The 23304-nt window shown below is 44.5% G+C and overlaps 1 protein-coding gene across 1 annotated transcript in view; it reads right to left on the bottom strand.

The window, feature by feature from the left end:
* Positions 1-23304, bottom strand: part of BACH2 (BTB and CNC homology 1, basic leucine zipper transcription factor 2) — a 148795-nt gene that overhangs the window by 22599 nt on the left and 102892 nt on the right. The window lies entirely within an intron of this gene.

Genomic DNA, 23304 nt, shown 5'->3' with positions numbered 1-23304 from the left:
AAGGTGAAATGTACATACAAACCAGCAATGCCCACACAGACAAGAAAAGCAAAGCAAAGATCTCAGCTTCTTGGAGGCTTGCTTTCCCTTATCTTTCAAGGCAGGCTAGGAGAGGACTTCTCTTGTGTACTTGAAACATGCCAAACATGCTGCCAAGTCTAAGGATGAATCACTTGTTCTTTTGCCTTGCTCCTGTCCCCAGCTGGTCTTGTATGCATTAAAACCCTTCTGCACACCTAGTGCACAGTGAACACGGTACTGCAGCCATACCTAAGCCATTGGGCACATCTTCCTGCTCTACAGCAATCCAAGAGATCAAGAACCGGGGGTCCACGAGCAGCTCCTGCCTCTGCCATGCTGCCACAGGTACCCCACGCTCACCATGTGGTACAGAGCTCTACGTCAATTCAGCATTGTGGTGATAACAAGCCTGACCACTGCTAAGGTGAAAGAAAGTTCTCCAGCCCTTTATCTGCCACCTGTCTTTCAGATTGAGCTAGCCGAGCCAGGGGATATGTTTTGTATGTCCATGCCCTCATGAGTTTATGATACTGGGGAACGGGCTGGAAATAATGCAATGATATAATCACCATCAATAGAGTTGTTAATCAGCATTAGCCATATTGAATCTACCAGCAAAATATAGACAGCAGCCCTGCAGAAAATAAGCATGCAAAATCTATTTTAGTTCAGTCCGACACTGCTTTTCTCCTTACAGAGTCCTGTGGAGTGTGATGCACTGGTTAGTTTTAATTGATTTAAGTGACCAGCCTTCCACTACTTCCTTTGGGAGATCATTGCCAGACTCTACTTAAAACCTCCTCGTGAGGAAATCTTCCTTCCCTTATTTTCCTCCATCATCTCTCATTATATTTCCTCGATGCATTCCGGGTAATGCTGCTTCCTTTTGGAGAAATAGTTGAATCATTGTTATACTCTCTGCCTTCCCTTCTTCCTTGGTCGGTATTGTATCACTAATGAAAAACTGGCTAATTCAAGGAAAACAATACTGGTCACTGTCAGATGGGAGAATAAGAAGCTGAAATGAGAGTCAGCAATGACAAATGCTAGTAAAGAAGGCAGCATTACAGATGCAAATATAGACCGTTTTTAGCACAGCGTTTTCCTAGTACTGGGCACACACTATTCTAAAATTAGGAGCAGGGTTAGCTCACTTCCACGTTAGGAACGTTGTATTTTCATAAGGGACTTCTAGGCCAGAAATTCTATTTTAAATGTAGTTGTACACACACCAACAGGCGCCACGGGAGACACAGAACTGTGGGTGAACTCTCTCTGGCTCCCCGTTGTATTGGGTCTCCTCCACAATGGCCGATCAAGCATGCTGTGGAGGCCTCTGCATTGTTTTGAACACACGGGACGTGGCCTCAGAGCACATGAAGAGGTCTGACATTTTTGTGGATGGGCTGGACTTGCTGTGTGCTGCAGAGTTCATCAGTGCATGCTCATTAGCTGGCTGCCCAGACTTCCAGATGTCTCAAAATCCCAGACAAATAGACAAAATCCTCCGATTCTGCACAGACAGTATTTCTTACAGGAGGAAAAAAAGGTTATTTCCAAGGGAAACATGGATGTCTGGTAACCCTGCTCCGAATGGCATCTGTATGAAAAGCTGCATCTGGAGCAGGGAAGGTCAACCCCTGCAAAATGCCAGCAAGTCTGAGTTCAATTTAAAGAGGGGAAAAGTGATTAAGGGCAAGGAAAGATCACTGTAAACATGCAGGAATGTAAAACTTGGCAAGGCAATATCTAAAATGGAGCAAGAGAATGTTTACAGTAATCTGATGCATACTAACATCAAGAACAGAGAAAAATTGTCTAGTTTGATATGGGGTGCTATTGCCGACTGCAGTGAGAAGAAACTGAAGAAATGAAAATGTAGGGATTTTTTCCTGACTCTTAACCTAACAGCAAATTCAGAGAGATCTTGAAAGGCTTTCTAGGGAAGATGATGGATACTTTATATCTGAGTACTGCAAAGCAAAACTAACAAAGCACAACCTAGTTCCAGTGAGGTGGGCTTTAATTTGGTAGGCTTTTCCAGGCCTAATTTCCATGTTAATTAGGGCACAGTGCCAAAGACCTTCTAGAAAACAGCATCAAAGTTCAACAGCTAATGTACACGCAATTGTTCCTTTTCAAATAAAGCATACCTAGGGCATATTCAAAGAACAAGCTCATTGGTGGTGGCGTGGGAGGGCAGAGCCCCCTCCTCCCCTCTGGGGACACAATGAGATCTGCAGAACATTAGCTGCTAAATCCCACCGTCTTGGGGGTAAATTAGATGGTCAGACCTTCAGACCCACTGAGAACACAAAAGTCCTGACGGAGCAGCACAGGCGCAGATTATTATCTTTACACATTTGAGTAGCCTTGCTGAAATCAATAGGAGTACTGATGGGTTTTCTGTGAAGCATGCAAGCTGCTTGTAGGATTATGGATTATATTTTTAGTATTTTGATTTTCAGGTTAAATTCATCACCAGGCACCTAAAAACAGTTAGAAACCCCTCATCTCTAATCTCCAAACATTTTGTGGGGAAGGAAGAAAGGAAAATTGAATCAAACCTCACATGCCGAATATCAAATCCCAAACTAAATATTAATTTAAAACAGTTGGATAGAAACATAGAAGAAATGTGACCGTTTCTTGCAGAACTCGAAATTGATCCGTTATTCGCGAACTGTTTTGTAGTGGGCCTATTGTGGTACCCATTTTGTTAACCTGTCAGTGTTGCTATTGCAGTCTAAAGGCATGTGTGAAGACCTTTTAAATCCCTCTCAGCCCTGAAGTTTGTCTAATAAGCCCAAGGATGTAGCAAACAAACTACTAACTTCTCACTTGGCCAGCATGTTCCTAACACTACAACTTATATAATCAAACACATGCTAGAAATAGGAGATAAGATTAGTGACAGTTAGCTGCTGCTATTTTTTTCCACAGCCTGAAGAAGGTCTCTGGGATTAAATATTAACTCTAATCTTATTTGCTAAAATTAGATCACACTGTATTTTTTTTCTTTTACAGCCAATTGCAAGTATAGTGCAGAAGTTATTTTCAGAGTGTAATCTGATAACCAAAATCAGTCACCAAAGCTGTTATTCCATTAAGAGTTAAGAGTCCTCCTGGTTATTTACGTAGTTATTTTTACTTGGGATGGTGGAGCCTGGCAGATTCTGTTTTTCCTAGCTTGAGCTTATTTGGTTTTGGAAAACTCTCTGAAAGATTTAAATGTATTACTAGGCTCAAACAGGTCAGCTGCATGTGCAAAATCAACGGTGCTAGCTATCATGGCTTGTCCCTATACATGCACAAAGTAAGCCTGTACACAGTCAGGAACCGTATTGAAACCGTGATCCTCTTACATAGGGCGGGAACATGCAGGAGGCAGGAAAAAGACAGAAGAAGAGATGATAAACAACAGAGTACTTCTGTAAGCCAATGCCACACCAGTATTTTACTGCATTTTCCCCTCTTTAATTTAACAGCATTTAAATGTTCTCTCACCAGCAGCTTACAGATGTATTTCCCCTATCTGCTCATAAATCTGTGGAGCTCCTAAAATGAGTAATCACTCTTTAAAATTCAACTTGGGCGAGAAGCATCAGATGCAGGTATTTGTATTATCTGGGCTTTTAAACAAGAGAGGAACGTACAAGTCACTGATGGAGAAGACCAACGAAGAGTGGCCTTTGTTTTAACTCTAAAACCACTTTTTAACTTAAGCAGATACCCTGCTGGCCCCAGTTTAACATTCTGTCACTTCAGGTAGTGTGTACAGATTTGGGCAGAAGAGTGACCCGAAGTCCAAGTGACAGTCTGGCATCTCCCACATCGCATCACATCACATCGCATCGCATCGCAGGGGTGGGAGGCCATCACACTGCCACCACGACAGACAACGCTGGGCATGAATGCACGCTAGCAGAAGGGAGAACCTGGACACACAGCTCCTTTCTTTGACAGGCTGATTTACCTAATTTATTTATTTTATTTTTTAGCAAAAAGTCCCACTGAAAAAGCTGCCACCTGCAAAGCCACACTGAGGTATCTTTCCAGTGCATCCTCCACGACAGCCTCTTGAGGCATCACGCTGAGAGCTTCAAGGAGATGCTTAACTCCCTTCAGCGGTACTTCTACAAAAGATGCCACATTGGAAGTGCTCGTCCAACTTCCAATTTTGTGCTTTTGAACAAAAAAATTGCACAGGTGCCCGCCTCATCCTTTCCCCTTGAAGTCCCTGCTTTCAGCCAGATGACGAATTTACACTAGAAGCCCTGACTGCCTATGTGAGAGTATTTATAAATCGAAGGAGGAAACCAAATGACTTCTCATTTTCCTCTCTCCGGCATAACAAACACATCCAGGGGCAGCACTTCAAAAGGCCTCCTCCCTCCCCACTTGAAAGGGAGGGAAAGACCCATAACCTTCAGCGCCTGCAGAGCATCACGATGCTCCCGGGCGGCAGGTGCGACCGCAGGAGGTGAGACAGGGAGGAAGGAGAGGTCATTCACACTAGACTCGCCTTGAGGATGGGGAGCAATAATTGCAAACCGTGGCCATCACCCCGTGAGAAGTGCGTCAGCGCTGACGGCGGGGCAAGTGGCTCAGAATTGATCGCCAAACGTAAAGAGCCAGCGGATCAATGCCCATGTTATTGGTTATGTCAGCGTTCGACCGCGTGTGACTTATGGGTGGAGCGAAAGAGTTAAGGCACCCGCATACTTGTGTTTTTCCAAATCAAAGTCACTGTGGTAATGGCCCCAACTTCGAAGCATTCTCAAAAATCCTGGCCCTCAAGCCTGGGACCAGTAATGTCAGACCAATCAAAGGGGGTGACAGAATCAGAAGATGTCTAAGGAATAAAAAAAGCTAAAATTCAGAATAATAAAAGTAAAAAGAAAGTAATCTCTGATCCAACTGCAACGCTTATTTTAATCCACAACTTCTAGTTTTATTTCATCTCAGAGTTATTGAAGCCCAGCTGAAATTCTTTTGACTTTTCAAAAGTGAGATTGGTTTCAAATCAAAACAAAGAATTTACTTTTGGAAATCCTGATGGTATCCCTGGGCATTTTCAGCATCCTTCCCATCGCTAAAAATTTTTAGGGGAAATTAATTTGTTGAATTTGCCACACCTTTCAGAAAATACACTGTTTATTAAGAAGGAAGTTAGGAATCACCAGGCATAAGCCTCAATACTTTGCTGCTGACACATGTCAATGCAAAAAACAGCAGGCATCTTTACCAAACATAGATGAATACGCTTGCAAAACTGAAAGGCTATAGGACTGGAACATCCAGTGCCTATCCATAGCAGGGATGCACCACCTGGATCCCATCTACCGCAACCATTGGTCTCTGGCGGACATCCCCTGGCACACCCCGCTGGGCTGCTCTGGGTTTTACTGCCTGCAGAGGTTTGCTGAACGTAAGGGAACGTTTCCCTGCATGGCCGCTCCTCCAGGCCACAGCGCGGGACGTGAAGCTCAGCAGCCAAGGCAGGCAGGTCTGCACGGAGGCGAGGGGCTGCCGGGGGGGCAGCTGTGCTGGCACTGGGGGACAGACACCTCCCTCTGCCACCCCATCGCGGCACAACGCCTTCGGCAAAGCAGCTCGTGGGCTGGAGGGGGGAACTTCTTACACCTCTGCAAGCAAACCTGCCACCTGGCACCTGTCAGAGCTCTTATTTTAAAAGCTCATTTGGCAACTTGTATTGAAGTCAAACACTAGTTTATTAAACCATTAAGAGAATACTGCCTGTAATACTATGCATCAAGCTGGAGGAATGACAGCTGAAATGCCACTGTTTGGAGAAAACACCTTCAGCAGAAGGAGACAAATTTTTCCTAACTAATTATGTGGTTTGGGTTATGTTGTTGATGTTAGAGGCTGCCCAGGGCATAACTGGAGAACACAGAAAATTCAAAATTATGGCCAAAAGAGTACCTGCAGGCAAGCATAGGTGAAAAAGCTTGGAGAAGAACTTTCAGGCTGCTGAGGTCAGGCTCTGGGTGGAGGTGTTAGAAAGAAAATTAGAGATGAGAATGTTTCAAATAACCTTTTCTCTGAAGGAACAACTTGGCTATGACATGACTGAATCAACACAGAACACATAAAAAACAGCAGCACTAATTAGCAATTTAAACACTCAGGCATGAACTAGAAGATAAAGCAAAGGGAAATACGGCTGTGGTAACTAGCAGTTTGCAATACATTTGTTTTTCCAATGCAACCTGCACCTTAAGAAACCTGGAACACAGTAATGAAGGATGACACAGGAGGGTGGCTCAGCAGAAATGCTACCTTCTCTCCTTGGGTGCCTATGCAAGCCATGCTGAAACCGGCAGGGAAGAAACAGGCAGAAATGAAAAGATTTTAACCCAAGAGCATCATCAGAATTAAAGTGTAACTGTAATTTAAAATTAAAATCAGTCCCATATTTTTGCAAAAGGAAAACTAAACTGACCCCCAGATTAAAAAAGAAAAAAAAAAAGGGAGAAAGTGTTGAGCAGTGAGGAGGGGGAGGAAGGAGTGGGAAAACTTTCACAGAATATAAATTGTGAGAGAAGAGTCTGTGAAAGATCTCTTTAGGTGCACAACATGAGCCAAAGCGGGGAGAAAAAAGGGAAAACAAAAAGCAGTTTAAGAACTTCTAGAATGAAGAAAAAAACTCTAGAAGCCTCCAAGTTGCATTAGGAAATACACAAATAGGCAGAAAATGAAGATGCGTGTAGAAATTTGCTAATTCAGAGGGTGTGGAGAGGAGTGCTTCAGAGTTTCCAAAGCTGCAATTAATACACAAACAAACACAACAATACAGAAAAATTACAAAGACCTGTAAATTACACCAATACTCTTTCCCAAGCACGGCAGAATTTATTTATGCGAACAGACTATATAATACAGTGTATTAAATACACAGTGCATTAAATACACTGTAATTACTTTATAAAAACAAGGAATACTTCACAGCAAGGCATCTCACTACAAGCCCTACTATTATACTTTGTGTAGTGTAGGAGAGGAAGAAACAGGATCTGTCAGATATGATTTAGGAAAACACAAGGCTGCACTCTGAGGAAGAGAACTAAATCAGAAGACAAAGGAGCTGGAGAAGAAGCAGGCTCAGGAGACGGGGCTGGGAAACATCCAATGCAGCTCATGGATGCTCTGCCATGGTTTCCCCAGGGCTGATGATGCCAACGCTTCCAGCACTGCCCATGGCCGTGCGCCGGCATGGCACAGGATATAAAATCATCGGCATCCTTACACTGGGGTAGCAGAGAGTCCAGTCCAGCAAATACCGTAACATTTCAAATCCAGAGATGCTTTTGCTGGACTGTGGAAGGAACTGAATGTCAAAGGCTTTACTACTGCGCTCCACAAGGTAACCCGGCAATTACAATTATTAACTGGTAGGCTGAAACCTTGTATAAAGAACCCGGCTTCCTGCAGGCATCATGGTTTTAAAACAAAACCTGCCAAATGCTGCATTTGTTCCAGTTTTCCTTCCCCTCTTCCCCCGCCTTGCCTTTTAATTTCTGGTATTTGGACATGCAATTTTTCTGCGTTCACCTCATTTTTGTTCTTGCATGCCTATTAACAGATCTGAGGATTACGGTGGCTTTTGTTCCACTGCTTGGTGTTCACATTTCATCAATGACATCCACTCAGCTCAGCAAAGCAGGTTTGCAAGGAGAACCAGCCACTGCTGAGCTGGCAAAGTTGGTCCCCTCCTGTCCTCCACGAGGAGCAGTCAACTCCTCGTGCGGAGGCCCAAAAGGTTAGCTATGCTCCATAAATCCCACCAGAAAAAATCGGAGGCATTTGCCTTCCTGCTGATATGTCATGTCTGCTATGAGCAAAGGTAAAATGGCTCTTCTAGTCCCTAAAGGAGTGCAGGCTCAGCAGGAGCGCCCTGCAGGAAAGCGGTCGAAGGCAGGGAAGGACAGGAAGGATGGGCAACAGCATCCCAGCACAGCCACAACCCCATGCCTGGCGGTCCCCAAGGAACTGACTTCCCCCTTTCTGCTTCATACGTGAGATTTTTAAGATCTATCCAGAAAGCGAGGGGTAGAAAATGCTATCTACCCTAGGAGCCCCAGAAATATTCTCCAAGTAGAAAAATGATGGCATTTCCAGCTTGACATGTGACTTCCTGGGAGAGTGGAAGTCGGGACTTTACAGCTATTTGTGTGTGGTGTGTGTCTACATATGCTCACGTGCACCCACGCATGCTAGTGTGAGAAAGAGACTAGAGAACGTGAACGTGTGTGAAAGGGACTGAATTAGCCCCATCTGCTCCGAAAAGATCATTTTCTCCTTGGATTTCTATTACCATCGTATCATTGCCACACTAGAGTGCTTCTAAAAGGCTACAGCTCTGGCAGCCAGCATCATTACAGCTGCTCAGATTATTAACAGTATAAATAAACTCTCAGAGACACTACTAAGAAAATATTAACTACAATTATCACTGTCTGATAAAATAATGAACAGTGAAGTGTTATTCTGCTGCCTCAGTCACCACTGCACATTTATGTGTGCTGTGAGTAATGAAAAACAGTTTATTTGCATACTGAATCATCCTGGAATTCATTCTTGCTATTTTATTTTATTTATTTTTCTAAAGATCAAGCAGGACGGGCTGAAGCTCTGTGTTTGCAGAATTCAGCGTACCCCGCCTCCTTTCCCGCCGTATATAATCCCGTTAATTCCAAGTGAACAGAAAGCCGTGCTTGTAGCCATGCACACGTCTGTCGGAGGAGGGAGATGGGGCAATGTGCAGGCTACCAGCAGCAGCTCTAAAACCTCCCGATGGACTTCTATTCTTGGGCCTCGCTGCTTTTTCTCCCTAGATGAGGAGCAAGGGCCCACACAATATCAATGCCGTGATTGCTGTGTAGATCCTCCTCGCCTTCGCCTCCTCTGCTGGCCTGCGCTGCTTTGGCTTTGTGAGCTCGTTTTTCCTCACATTCCCTAGCGATACTCCTGAGTCCTGTCCCTTCTTGACAGCAGCAGGGAACTCGGGCTTGGTTTCTCATTAATAGAAGTTATTACTTCCCTGCAAGCACTGGGGAAAAAAGTTCTTAATCGCTTGGAGAGCAGGAGCCTCTTGCCCCAAAGTCCCCAGGCCAGGCTCCAACCCCCTCGCCTGAGCAACACCCTCCTCGGCAGTCATCTTGTCTTCCTCACCGTCTGTTCATTAGTGTAGCTCATTAAAATGAGGAGAAAAATAAACTACTTGGACCTGAAACCACTCACTGCAGGGCAGATATGACGCCGAGGCTCCAGTCCAGGCAGCCCGTTCTCATGGCCCCGATGGGGGAGAGGCTGCCCTCTTTTGAGCCGGGCCCTGCGGATTAGTAACCGCCCAGCCCCAAGACACCTTTAATGTCTTCCCAGGAAAGCGCCAAGTAAAGCCCCTGCTTTGTCCAGCTCTTCCCTACCAGGCCACCGCAACAGACCTGGCCACCGGCGGGGAGAGGCAAAGGTAAAGGCCGGGCCAGGCCGCCGGCGGGGAAGCGGCGCGGGCCCGAGCCCCGCGTTGAGGGCAGCCGGCGCCGCACAAACACAACGGGTGCAAAAGCGACGTTTTCTGCGTTGGGGCTTGCAGGGAAGCTGACGACTCGGGGCGATGGCAGGGTGACATGGCCAGCACGAGACACGTTACCAAGCTGAGTATGCAAGGGCCGCATCCCAGACAGGTACGAAGGAAAATCAGAAAGCTGACAGGCAGGGGCAGCAGCAACTAAATGCAGCCAGAAAGGAAGGCGAAAATGCAGTGCTGAGTGAGAGAAAAGGGAAGGGGGCATTTTCTAAAATAGCTTCCCTCGATCTAGGCCAGAAAAATCCTGCGCTGTACCTTTTGTGTTTTTATCCCGCTGCCCTTTTTCTCTGCGCTTTTGCATCATTCCTCCAGCATCTCACGCTCCTTGCCTGGTCTCTTTTCATCGTCTAGAAGCCTTTTGTTCCACCGACCCCCACTTCTGCGTTCACTGCCAGCTCCACGCAGCCAGCCATGGCGTGACCACCTTTCGATTTGCGCACCCCGGGGCTCCGGCTGCCCGCTTCGGTACGATGGTGACGGAGGAAGAGAAGCGGGGCGCAGAGGCAGGAGAAAACGCCATCTTCGAGCGTCCCCCTCTGCCAGCTGTGAGGGAAGGACAGCTCGGAGGAGGCAATCTTCTCCCTCCGTACACATCACTGCTACGATGAACCTCCGTTCATGGGAGGGGAAAAGTCAAGCCGCAGCCTTCCTCACTATTTTCCCTCCAGCATCCTCCCTCTCCTCATTCTCAGCAGTTGGGCTCTTCTGGCCACCGAAGCAGGTTAGATGTGGCTTGCCCTGAATAACTGACCTACATTAATTTTTCCTCTTTAATTAAAGAGTTCTTCTGTGAAACGATTTATGAGAACTTCTTTGCTAAGGGAAAGAAAACAGTGTATTGTTCCACACAGGTTTACAACGACAAACATGCTCTCTCCAAATGAATTTTGTTCCCCCAAAAGCCTCTATGGAGGGCAAAACACAGAGAACGGTAAAGGATTCGCTGAAGAAGAACTGAAGTTCGTTTTAAATCAGTGTACCATGTACAAATGCTGTCTTACAAATAGGATTATTTAATTTAAACCTTCGATCTGTCAAGTTCCATTACTTCAAATGGAGCCTGTCGTTTCTTGACTTCATTATAAATCAGGATTATATTACAATTTACGTTCGGTAAAGTCACCACTTCGACAGGAGGCAGTGAAAAAAAATTACACAGCAGACAGTAAATAGAGCAAAGTCATTGCACTGTTCTTGAAAGGCAAAAAGTCATCTTGCTAAATGAGGGTCCGAGCTGTCCTGTACCAAGACTGTTCCTAATAAATAAAAGACCTCTGGGAAAAGTGCTGAGCATACGCTGGATCTATTTTCAGCTTGCATCAGCAGCTGCTGCCCCTGGGATCGTATCTTTGCTCATACCCTACACCATATGTAATCACTCCAGTGCTGCAACCAGTAAGATAATGAAAGAGCATGGCATAAATCTATACTTGAGTGGAATGCTAAATGAGAAAAATAATACAAAAAAGGGGGAAATAAACCACATTTTCAAGTCATTAGGAAGAAAGACTTTGACATATGAAGTGTTGCAACCATTAATAGCACTTATCATATAGAGTGGAGACAAAGAGACAAATTAATCAAACTGACAGAACTGGGACATTTTATGCTAATGCAGGCTCCTGGGTTTTCGTTTGTATTCCTCTGTGTCTGGAAAACTGATACCATTACAGGGCAGGAAATTGCATGAATAACATGCAACAGATCATAAAAATTCACACACCAAGTGCAGAAACACTGCCAAAAGCACTGTAAAAACAAGGCTAGAGACCTCAACAGAGGAACTACCAACAGCTAATGAATGCAAATAAGTACAGGAATATTTCCCAGCCATGCATAACAATGAGACATAGGCTGTGACTCCGCAGTCTCCAATAGTGTAGGTAAAATAAAGCCTGGAGAGAGAACATACAGAGAGCTGGGAGGAACTGCTGGCCAAGCCAGGGTCTGAATTTGTTTGCAGTATTGCAGCCAGCAGTTTAAAGTCACCAGGGAACCGGCATAGCCAAGTGTCGCCTCCATCTAAACCTATCGCTATGTTAGATTTAATTTAACGTTTCAGGTAGAACAGAGAGGAGGAGGAGGATGAAAGAGGAAATAAAACAGAGCCACAAACCAGTGTGTAATTACACAAAATAAAAATCCCCTCGCCCTTGTGCAAATCCACAGCACGCAGTAAAAACCCTCACAGATAAAGACATTTAAAACATAATTAGTTTGGGAAATACAAAACGCGCCTGCTGTCCAAAGCCACAGCCATGTCGTAAGGGGCAGGAAATGGCAAGAACTACAGGAATGCTGGGCAGGGCACAGAGTAACGCAGGATCTTGCCAAGGTTACTTCACTTGCCGTAAAGGCTTCTCAAGGACCTTTAAAAAACCCTGGCAGAACACAGCACTGGTGAAGTGCAGAGCGCTCATCAGCCATATAAACACCAAACGACAAATACATTCACTTGATGGGCAGCCACGGCATTTCTCATCACTCTCCGTTTTTTAAAAAAGTGATGTTTCCCCCTTGCACGGTTACTACTGTATGAATCACAGAATGGTTTGGGTTGGATGGGACAGGACCTTAAAGATCATCTAGTTCCAACCCCCCCGCCATGGGCAGGGACACCTTCCACTAGACCAGGTTGCTCAAAGCCCCATCCAACCTGGCCTTGAACACTTCCAGGGAGGGGGCATCCACAACCTCTCTGGGCAACCTCACAGTGAAGAACTTCTTCCTTACATCTAATCTAAATCTACCCTCTTTCAGTTTAAAGCTATTAACACCTTGTCCTATCACTACATGCCCTTGTAAAAAGTCCCTCTCTGGCTTTCCTGTAGGCCCCCTTGAGGTACTAGAAGGCTGCTATAAGGTCTCCCCAGAGCCTTCTCTTCTCCAGGCTGAACAACCCCAACTGTCTCAGCCTGTCTTCATAGGAGAGGTGCTCCAGCCCTCTGATCATCTTTGTGGACCTCCTCTGAACTTACTCCAACAGGTCCATGTCCTTCTTACGTTGGGGGCCCCAGAGCTGAATACAGTACTCCAGGTGGGGTCTCATGACAGTGGAGTAGAGGGGGAGAATCACCTCCCTTGACCTGCTGGTCATGCTTCTTTTGGTGCAGCCCAGGATATGGTTGGCTTTCTGGGCTGCAAACGTACACTGCTGGGTCATGTTGAGCTTCTCGTCAACCCCAACACCCCAAGTCCTTCTCTGCAGAGCTGCTCTCAATCCACCCATCGCATAGCCTGTCTTTGTGCTTGGGATTGCCCTGATCCAGGTGCTGGACCTTGCACTTGACCTTGTTGAACTTCATGAGGTTCACACGGGCCCACCTCTCAAGCCTGTCAAGGTCCCTCTGGATGGCATCCTTTCCCTCCAGCGTGTCAACCGCACCACACAGCTTGGTGTCGTTGGCAAAGTTGCTGAGAGTGCACTCAATCCCACTGTCCATGTCACTGACAAAGATGTTAAACAGTGCTGGTGCTGATATGGACCCCTGAGGAACGCCACTCATCACCGCCTTCCACTTGGATGTTGAGCCATTGATCGCAACTCTTTGAGTGCGACCATCTAGCAAACTCCTTATCCACCTAGTGGTCCATCCATCAAATCCATATCTCGCCAATTTAGAGACAAGGATGTCATGTGGGACAGTGTCAATGCTTTGCACAAGTCCAAGTAGATGATGTCCATTGCTCTTCCCTTATCCACCAACACTGTAACCCCATCGTAGAAAGCCACCAAATTTGTCAGGCCTGACTCGCCGTTAGTGAAGCCATGTTGGCTGTCACCAATCACCTCCTTATTTTCCATGTGCCTTGGCACAGTTTCCAGGAGGATCTCCTACATGATCTTGCTGGGCACAGAGGTGAGACTGACTGGCCTGTAGTTCCCTGGGTCTTCCTTTTTTCCCTTTTTAAAAATGGGGGTTATGTTCTCCCTTTTCCGGTCAGTGGGAACTTCAACAGACTGCCATGACTTCTCAAATATGATGAATAGTGGCTTAGCCATTTCATCTGCCAGTTCCCTCAGGACTCGCGGATGCATCTCATCAGGTCCCATGGACTTGTGCACCTTCAGGTTCCTTAGACGGTCTCGAACCTGATCTTCTCCTACAGTGGGTGCTTCTTCATTCTCCCAGTCCCTGCCTTTGCCTTCTGTGACTTGGGTGGTGTGGCTGGAGCACTTGCTGGTGAAGACTGAGGCAAAGAAGTCATTGATTACCTCAACCTTCTCCATGTCCTGAGTAACCAGGTCTCCCATTTCCTTCCAGAGAGGGCCCACGTTTTCCCTAGTCTTCCTTTTATCACCAACATACCTACAGAAGTTTTTCTTGTTGCCCTTGATGTCCCTGGCCAAATTTAATTCTATCGGGGCTTTAGCTTTTCTACCTTGATCCCTGACTCCTCAGACAATTTCTCTGCATTCCTCCCAGGCTACCTGTCCTTGCTTCCACCCTCTGTAGGCAAGGACTGTAGGTGAGGACTAGCTCTACGGGGGGGTAAAAGGAGTAAAGTTGATACCTTTTGGAGCTGCATCATTTCCAGAACTGCTCTGACCTTCCCCAGAACAGAATGATATGCAGCTGACTGGATTGAGCAAGAGCATTTAAATGCCAGTACCACAAGCAGCTAGGGAGACTTAACTCCATCTCAGCCAGACCCAATACAAGAGGCTGAGGAAATACCAGCCTTCCCGCGGCTGGCTGCCTTCCTGAAGATCAAGTAGAGTTCAAGTCCTTCTCACATTTGGTGCTGGAGGACCCCATGTTCAGAGGCGGCAGGGCAGAAGCTGTTTTACCCCGCAGAGATGGGCATGGGGAGTGCACGATAGAGCCCAGAACTCCATCCGCTCTCCAGCAGATCACTGTTGGGGTTTTAGAGTTTTAGCCACATGAACAGGGTTTATCTCCAAGCCTCAAAATCTCCTTCTGTTCCTTCGGTCACTACTAGAGTCTCAACAGTGTGCTTGGTGTGGTACCAAAAAATGGTGCACGCACACAAAAGCAAGCTGGTCCAAAAGCTTTCCAGAGACAACGACGGTGTAACCTTTGTTTTAAGGGGAGAAATTAGAAACAGGCATTCATTAATTCCTGTAAATATACACCCATCTGACAGACGGACAAGGGTTGCTAACTGCAAATGGAATGACTATTCCCCTTCCCTTAAATAAATAAATAAATAAAAAGATAGCAGAGACAATTAGTTACAAAAAGGCCTCATGAAAACCTTGGCTTTAAGAAATTTTAGTATAAGGAGGGAAATACTTTGATCAAGTAGTTATAATGATGTTGATTTCTTCCACTCTTTACAATAGCAAAGACACCTTTGAAGTCTCTCAAGAACACATGACGCCTGACCCTCTCTTTTCCTCTACCTGCAATCAGAACAGTTTGGGAAAAGAAAAGCCTAGTTAAGAGTGAAACATCCATTCCTGAAAGAGAGTATTTAGAGAGGTCTTTACTACCTATGCCCTCTCAACTGAGGTTTCCAATTGGGAAGTTCTTTAATAGTGAAAGAAATCCTGTAAGAGAAGAATTGGGCTCATCTTTGAAAAGGAAGCAAAACTAAATCAAGCCCCAGGTAGCCTTATGGGGTGTTCTTCTCAGTCCAGCTGCAAGATACACTGAAGACAGGGAAAGAAGAAAAGGAGTTATTGATTTAAAGGTTTCTGCTACTACTGAAGGCAACTCTTTCTGCTTTCTGAATGCCATGACGACTTTGTAAATGTGAACAAGTTTCTTTGTAGAATGCCCGAATGCCTGTATATGTCATGGACACCTCTTCATTCTTCACTTCCTTTGACAATGGTATAGATATTATTTGTCCTCTTATATACTGCTTATATAAACAGGGCAAAAATGACAAGGATAGATGGCTCTTAAAAAGACAGGCAACTCTATTTTTTGTGCCTTGCATTTGACAAATTAGTTTGGACATTTAAAACATAGCCTTGGTTTGATGTGTCCAGTCTCCTGAATACTAACAAGTTCAGGAACAGGCAGAAACTGCTTGATTTGGCTTCATGTCCAGACAAAAACGCCATACGCAGAAAATCATCCATGAGGGAGCATGGAAATCTGCAGTCAGATAAAAATAAGGTTAAAAAATAGTTCAATTCGAAAGGCAGATGGAATGGCTGGAGACCCATCCACCGCAAGTCCAGCTTCCCATTCCGGAAGCAGAAATGAGCACTAGTCCTCTGTGGAAAGCAGAAGGGAAGTTGTCAGGATTTGCCTTTCCCCAGCTTTTTCCTGTCTTGAAAGGTTACTGGCTCCAACCCTGTCCTTTGAAAGAAACAGGAAATAACTTGAGCTTATTCTGTTTTTACTTGACCAAGAATCTCCTGACAGGGAAATTTTCTCTGAAGGCTGCCTGTGTATCTGGGAGAGAGGTGGTCAGGCATGTCGTACTACTGCTGCGTGGTCAGAGATGGAAAGATATTTTGCTTTCAGAGTTGTTTCTTACCAGCTGCAGGCCCTTGAAACAGAAGACCACAGGTCTGAATTTCAAAGGTAAGCAAAAACCCAACACATTTCCCACAAGCAAAAGCTTTACACAGCCAAAAATGTAGTCTCAGCCTCCTAGCTGACACTCTGACAAAAATCCCAGACCACTTCATCAAAAGCATTTTTTTCCTGAAACTGAGAACTGTACTGGTAAAGTTTGCATGGACATTTTTTTTCTTTAATTCTGCTCTTTTTACCTTGAAACACTACTGCAGACTGCATCCCCACCCATTCTGGGAACATAGAGTAAGAGGTATATGCACAGACTAGGGAATCTGGTCCTATCAAAATTCAAAGCAATCACATTTCAAGTAGAGTATTACCTTATTACTAGACTCTGATGCACAATACACTGGATGCCCACACCTCTTTAAGCTATTAGCACCACTGAGGTCCCTTTCTGGGTCAATTAATTTATTTGGATGGTTTTCTTTCTATTTTGCTACCCACATAAACCCACCTCAGCTCTGGCTTTGGGAAGTACATCTGACACCGCGGAAGCAGAAGGAAGCACTGAGAATACAATGCTGCCGCTGAATCCATCCTGGGTCACACCTGCATAATCTCCCTGCAGTCCTTACAGTAAGTCTGTACACTTCCATTTCTCTGAAGTGTTGTTCTGAAATGATGAGCAGCTGCTGCAGGGAATGATGTGAACCAGGTGCAATATATACTCAACTAAATATGGTTGCTTCAACACCAAAACAAAGATGCCCAGTTTTTGAGTTCCTGAAATCCACAGCTCCCATCTGCCAAGGCTGATTAGCTCTCTGTGGAAGAGATCAAGTCTTGCTAGGTACCTACTCACCTATTGTTTGGGATAAATGGGATGCCCAAAAGCTACAATATAGGAAAAAGTTTTTACATCTTGCTCTAAGTATCAAGATTTGTTTTTTAAATTAAGCATTTCTTTTGAACCTGGGTCTGCAACAGCTCTGCCACTTAAGCAAAAATTCCTAATTAAGCATCCTCAAAGTGCCCCATTCTCCTGGTGAGGGTCTGGAACTCCGTAGCAATTCACAGATTCTTTCTGATCTGCTCCACACCTCCAAGTTTACTTTCCTCTTGGATGTGGTAGTCTCACCAGCTGTTATCTATGGCAATGCACAGGACCTCAGGTATGATGCAGGAAGAACAGGTAGAGGACACAGAGTAGAGCCCATCAGTCACCCAGGACCAATCGGCCAGATAAGGCAGTGAGCGGCTCCATCTTACCCCAATCATCTTGAGAAATGCTGCAACTAGTCTGAAAATCCCCTCAATGCCTCCTGCATGCTTAAAAGATACAGAGGGAAGAACATGAGACTGAAACTCTGGCTGAGGAGTGATAAACTGGAAGCTCTGGGTTCAGATACACGAGCTGCTCTGGGACCAGTAGCTGTGCCAGCTGTGGGTCAGTCTGTTCACCTCCGTGTGAGGTAATGTGAACCAGAGCATTTAGAGAGAGGTAAACACAGCTGAGTGGTTCACACAAGGTGATTTAATTATCAATGACCTGATGCACAGACCTGTGCTGTAATTCCCACGTGATGCATCAGCTTCCACTGCAGCACTTGCAGAGAGGTGATGACAGTATTTTATTTGTTCACAAGAGACCTCAAAAATCTACTGCTGAAGGTTTTATGTTATCATTATTTAACTTCAGAGCCGATACCTCTCAATTCCAGCTGTTGGTGACACTTTGTTTATATATTGGTTTTACTGAAAGCGCTAGTACCATGATTCTCTGCTGCTCTCAGCCCAGCTATGGCTATTTTAACTGCAGACCCCCAGCTAGCAGCAGGCCCTGCGTCACAGCAAGAAATTCCCGGTGCCATTTCAATTACAAATTAACCTTTTCTTCTCCACTGTCTTCTAAAGCCTCCACCACGGACTCTTAAGTGACCCAAAAGATGCATCGTGCAAACTTTAAGCAAAAAAAAAAAACCATCCCAAAATACAAAACACAAAAAAAAGAAAAGATTTAACTACTTCTGTGTGCTGAAAACAGACAGTTACAATTAGCTGCATGCTTTGATGCCATCCGCTCTTAGAAGGTCAGGTTAAGCAAAGTGAAGAGCAGAAAGGTTTATTAGCAGATCTGATCTATGTTATCTTAGTTATCTTAAGTTCCACTCAACTACATCTGTATTGAGCACCAATCTTCTTCAAGGGGTGTCTAAAGCTCGCCCCTCTTCAAGGCCATTTGTCTTACAGTTATGAAACAATGTGCAGTCATACACATCACTGAGCAGTTTGTTGCTAAAAACACATGCCAAATTTTTCAGTTGATTTTAATCTGGCTTCAAAACAACTGCCTTTGGCTCTCATGGTATCTTTCCCCAGTAAATTAAAACACGCTTCCTGGAGATATGCCTGATACTTTCTTTTCATTTAAGTCTTTAAACAACCATGCAGGCCTCCTCTCAAGCTCTTTCAGTGAAATTAAATCTCATTTTTAAAACAAACCAAGCCTGGGCTAGACTGATCTGCAGTTTGACCAAGTACAGCTGCTCCTACTTATTTATTTTATTAAAGTAAATAAAGTGCCCAAGGACACAGCTTTTACTAGTGTTAGACTGCACTGGGATTTGGAGGTGTAGTTGCTGGCAGTCTCCCATGAAAGTGGGACAGATGAAAATTCAGCACTGCACAGAAGTCCTGGAATAAACCAGCCATTTCTCTCTTCAGAGCTTGCATTGAACATGTAACAGAAAGTGTGTCTACTTCTTCCTCTAAAAAACTCAACAGCCTGCCCGTAAAATTCACAGAGCATCTCATTCCCAAATCCTAGTATGATTCATTTGCCTTCTGCTCACCTAAAACCCATATTTCACTTCCAAACTGAACCACACTTCTTAGCCTTAATGTTTGTTGACTGCTGCAATGCATCATTTGAATACATGCCATATTCCATCCCATAACATGCTCAATTTCACTGGTAGCTGAGAAAAACAGTCGGTTTGACATTATTCACCGGGGAATCCTTGTCAGAAAGTGCTGTACAGAGATAAAACCTTATCTTCTTTGGGTCTTGGGAACACTAACGAAACAAAGCTTGGTACTGGGACCAGAAAGTACCTTACAGGTTGTGGTCTCTGACGTGGAAGCTGAGGGGTGTCTTATCTGGGCTTTATCTGTCTGTTTGTTCAAATGGCAAATGCTCAGCCTGTATTACTGGACTCTTAAAAGAGCAGAACCTTAGTTTGCCAGCATTAAAGAAATTCAAAGCTTTTTTAGAGGGAGAAAAAGTAAAGGTAAGAGAATCAAAGGTGGAGGAGGAGATCTTTCAGCCTGCAGGGCCAGAGTGCTCAGTGTTCAGGCACAGTCATGGCTCAGCCACCTCATTTTCATTCATGCCCACATATATATGCAACTCCCCCTCCACCTCCCAAATACACCTCCTGTTCCACATCTTTATTGCTTCTGCTCACGCCCTTAGCATAGTCTACCTCTAGGACTCAGTCTTTGGGACATCTTTTAAATTTTAGATTATGTTTGTCATGTTTGAGCGAGAAAGTTTCCACACTACAAACTGCCTTTTCAATAGTGAGTGCAATCACAGTCAATCAGCCTGATTTAGCACTAGCGGCAGGCACGAGTCTAACAAAGGCAACAAAATTGAGTCCACTTATCGTGGTGGTGAATTTCATTCTGTGCATTCATCTCCATATCCCCTTTGACAGTACATTTTTACATGCTTACTCGAATAAATAAATAAATAGTACAGGTACCGCCAAAGGGAGGGAAAGGATTTATTGCAAGATTTTCTCTCCTTAACATGCATATATGCATGGCTTTTGTTTTCCTTTTTTAAGCCTAGCTCTCCCCACAACACAACAGAGGTGTATTTCGCTTTTCTCCACTGGAAAAGATGAGGGGAAGTATTATCAATGGCAAGAGAGCCCTCATCAGAAAATAATGGAAGTTACACCACACGGAATGAAAAGTATGCAGCTAGTTTCTTCATCATACTTGAGGCATGAAAAATCAGGCAGTGCCGGAAGCCTTTGCAGCAAGACATAGATGGAATTTCATATCACATCTTGATGGTCTCATTTCTGTTTTATCACTCACCTGCTAGAAACAAAATACACTGTTTGTACCTTGTACTGTGCTACATAAGCAATGCACATAAAACAATATCCATTTCTGTCTCACGGTTTCTCCTGAATTAGTATCACGTCATGCAAGACCTCAAAAAGTACCCAAATGCTCAGTTTTACTCTCACTACAGATCTGCAGCCTCCAGTCATCCTTCGGTGCTGTCAGTGTCAGCACTGTGAATCAGCACAAAAAATAACACATTCCCTGGAAGGAATTTAGGAAACCAGAGACCCAACTTCCATCCACACGGACTCACTGAAGTGTCATTGCTGAGGTAAGGTTGAAGCGTAAATGAGTTTGAAGCCTGACTTTATTAGAAACCTGATGTATACAACCTCTTGCCACTACAAAAGGGTCTGTGGATGAAAGGGGTGGTGGCTTTCAGTAAGGCTGTCAGGTCACTGCCACCTCCTGAGCCAAAGCAGAAATAATTCTGGCCAGTGTTGCAATCTGTGAGGAACATCAATGGCCAATACAGTCATGTAAAGAGAAAACCACATTAATGCTTCCCATTCTCTAAGAACTAACTTTAGCTACTCCTAATACATCTCTGGGGTGCCAAAGAAAAAGGGTCTTTTGTTGTTCCCTACTGCGTAATAACATCCCTCCAGCTGGGAAAGAAACTTCCAAGCAGACATTTTCTTCTTGCCCTCTTGCTCCTCTTTCCCACATTTATCACCTCTTCCATTCCACACTCCTGTGCAGAGCACTGCCAGCTCAGTTCCTGCATTCCTTAAAGATATTATATTCATACATATACACAGAAAGGAAAGAAACAAAGTAAGAGAATATCGCTTATTTCTAGAGAGATAAAAAGGAATAGTAATCAATTGCCTTTAGCCAGCAGGGTATGTATTAGTCGACCTCCTGCATCCTGCCTTTGATATTCTCCTCATTGCAATCATCTTTTGTTGGCTAATTCCCAGCATTTTTCCCTCAGGCTGGCTGGTTGGCATGGATGGTTAGCAGCTGCCAGTATTTCTCCTCCCTGTCAGCTACGAGCCATACTAATATTAGATGCCTGGCTCAGTCCCACCCAGGGTGCCGCATGCCTTCGCTTTCCAACATACTCAGCTTTTGCCAGCCTTGAATCCAAATCGAGGTCCTGTCCTGCCTTTCTCCTTGCAAAGATTTAACCGGGTGAGGGAGTTAACCCACGTCAACTGAAGAAGCAGATGACAGGTTTTACAGGGCTAGACCTCATGGGGAAATGGCAGGTTTCACAGCAGCCGTCAGGGAGCAGTAAAGGAGTAAGAACACAGACAAATTCAGCCTGTGGTGTGTGCTAACATCTACTTTGAACATCATTCTCTTAATAGCAAAGAGCTGTGTGGATAAACAAAAAAAAGCTCCCCAAGCACATCCCACCCCCTCTTCCTAAAAGAGATGCTGCTTCCCTTTGCCCCTTGGAAGATTTGTAAGCCACAGACAACTCCATTTAATCCTTTTAGAAGGCAACTTTTCCAGCAGATAGTTCACTGCACTAAAAAAAGCGACCAATAACCACTCTTTAAAACAGATTCAAGAAACTTGAGGGTTACAGGTAAAATTAACCAACCTACTTGAGAAGCAAGTTGGTTTTATAACAGAAAGGATAGTACCAGACCAGTACTAGAAAAAGCTTGGTCTACTACTTCGGAAGACCTGTGTTTAGCTTCACCAGAGAGAAATGCATTTGGTGCTTTCATGGCTGCAATGACCAGGTGAAGCTTTTTTCAAAGGTACACCCCAAAGTCAAAAAAATGCAAGCAAGGTTGGGAATCTCATTTCTAAGCTGTAGGAATCTAATGCAACTGAGGGGGTTTATTTGTTGTTGCTGTTTCTGTCTTTTCACCATTTAACTACAACCTGTTTTCAGAAAACCAAACGAAAAAGGTGTTTGCATAGACGATGGTCCTCTGTCCAGCGCCCAGCTTTCAGCTGGCCCATATAGACTCGCTGTGCACTTCTATTAGCAAAGCCAGGCAGGTAATAATAGCGTATCAAAAGCCTATTCGATGAAGCACTGGCTCCTTCTCAAGTAGAGTACCACTACAGCATGAATGACTCAATCATCTACTCGAGAGCTATTACTTGCAGCGATGAAGCAATGTTAATTGGATAATGGCCTGCTGCCAGCTAATATTGGCATGACCTACAATACCTCTGGCTGACAGCCGTGTCTCTCTCTCTATCACACCTTTTTTTTGTAATCTGGATGGGAAGTGGAAACCATTAAAAAAGCCTCATAAGTGCCATTTAACTTCTTATAATGAATTAAAAGCTTAATTAAGTGCCTTGTTAGAGGAAGGAAGACCAGTTTTCATGATTAAATAAAACAAAACAACAGTTAGGGGTACGGAGTGAATGACTAACTTTACAGCTTTAAATTCAATTCTTGGAAAATATTAATTTTGGGCAGCATTTAACAGCGGCTGCTAGAGGAAAACTGCACAATTGCCGAAAAATACCCTGGGTGAAAAGCAGGCGAGGTTCTAGTTGTTTACCAAAAACTGCAAATGAAGAGAAAAGCGTAGAAGTTAAGAGTTAACAGGGTCCTTTTTTATTAGCTGTAGGCAGCTGACACACTCCATTCCTCTAACTCTGCTCTGAGGGCTGACAGTTCACACACCACAGCCACATCTGAGCCCTTGTTATTACGTGGCTGTTTTTCCAAGCGTTTATCTACACAGTAAAATACGTTGCTTTAACAAAAGGTATAGTACGAAATCAAATTACCGAGGCTAGCACAAAAGGGTTTACGGAAACTCTTCAATCAGTGCAGAATTAGCTCCATACTGACTTAGTTTAACTTGATTAGAGAAAGGTTTGAACTGAGGCACATTAAGTCACGCTTGAACTGACCTGAAAAGTCTAACACAAAGTTCTGCAGCAGTTTAAAACCCTGTAAGGTCAACTAGTCCCAATTCTGTGTGTGCACAATGTCTCCTACTGAAATGACTGGTGTATCATAAAGACTGCTCTCACCTGTAATTGGATATGAACAAGAAATAATGTAAAAAACTTAAGTTCACTGTTTAGCTAGACAACAGTTAACAACGCCCGGATGCCAGATTAACAAAAAGACCCCAACATGCTATGAAG

Source organism: Haliaeetus leucocephalus, unplaced genomic scaffold, assembly GCF_000737465.1.
Source record: "Haliaeetus leucocephalus isolate CR32 unplaced genomic scaffold, Haliaeetus_leucocephalus-4.0 Scaffold195, whole genome shotgun sequence".
NCBI lineage: Eukaryota > Metazoa > Chordata > Aves > Accipitriformes > Accipitridae > Haliaeetus > Haliaeetus leucocephalus.
The sequence above is the reverse complement of the archived record's forward strand: the minus strand, read 5'-3'. Positions and strand labels throughout refer to the sequence as shown.